At 47.8% G+C, this 910-nt stretch overlaps 1 non-coding gene across 1 annotated transcript; it reads left to right on the top strand.

Annotated features, from left to right (window-relative positions):
- Nucleotides 1–503: 503 nt before the first annotated feature.
- Nucleotides 504–577, top strand: Trnat-agu (transfer RNA threonine (anticodon AGU)). The gene has a single exon. It is a non-coding gene; the product is annotated as a tRNA-Thr (tRNA).
- The last annotated feature ends 333 nt before the right edge of the window (nucleotides 578–910 follow it).

Here is a 910-nt window from a genome sequence, read left to right as displayed (position 1 = left end):
TGTGCTGCTAATCCGTCCCGCTCCCATCGATGCATGGCCTCCTCGTAAGTAGCTCGCAAAACGAAAGAGTGCAGAATCGTCTCGCTTTGCACACACGACGAAATTTTTTTTTTTTTCGCTTCTCGATCCGTATCAATTCATCGGCCAGACACGGCGCAACATTTTAATTTATTTTTCATCGCTTTGCTGTCTCGTTTCTTGCCGCATTGTCCCTCATGCGCTCTTATGCCACCGCCGCGCGTTCAATACACATTTTCTCCCGGTTGAGGTGTAGGAACATATAGATATAGTGAATCCGTAGCAGACAGTGAACCAAACCGCAGACGGAACGGGAGCGAGAAAAAAAAGCAGCATCAAAAGAAAGGACTTTTTATTCCGCATGGTTTCCCTCTCGGCAATGCCGCCGATGATGTGTTGGCTGGCTGGTGGCAATGAGCAAATTCGATAAATGTGATCGGTGAGCAAATGCGACCAGAACCTCATGTGTCTTACCTTCCCTCAACGGCGCCGTGGCTTAGTTGGTTAAAGCGCCTGTCTAGTAAACAGGAGATCGTGAGTTCGAATCTCGCCGGAGCCTAGTTGCGGAGAGCAGCAGCTTTTTTTGTTTTGCATATCCATCACTTTTCATACTACGGCGTCACGACTAGCTTACTTTCATGCTGAAATAAGCGAAAATTTCCTTTTGGCGCCACCTGGTCCGACTGTCTGACTCAGACTGTGTTGTCGCCGATATTCGATTCCGGGTGCGCGATCAGGTTGTTTACTACAAACTCAGACCGCAGCTAGTATGCTTGCGAGAAAAAAAATGTCATCGAGACATGGACCAAACGTCACTACGACGCGCGAAGTTAGTGATTTTAATTTCGCCAAGTGTGATTGTGTTCTCAGGTAACTGAGCTCTCTCTCTCAC

The sequence above is a fragment of the Topomyia yanbarensis genome, chromosome 3, assembly GCF_030247195.1.
Source record: "Topomyia yanbarensis strain Yona2022 chromosome 3, ASM3024719v1, whole genome shotgun sequence".
NCBI classification, from domain to species: Eukaryota; Metazoa; Arthropoda; class Insecta; order Diptera; family Culicidae; genus Topomyia; species Topomyia yanbarensis.
Note: the sequence above shows the minus strand (reverse complement) of the source record. Positions and strands in the feature narration are given on the sequence as shown.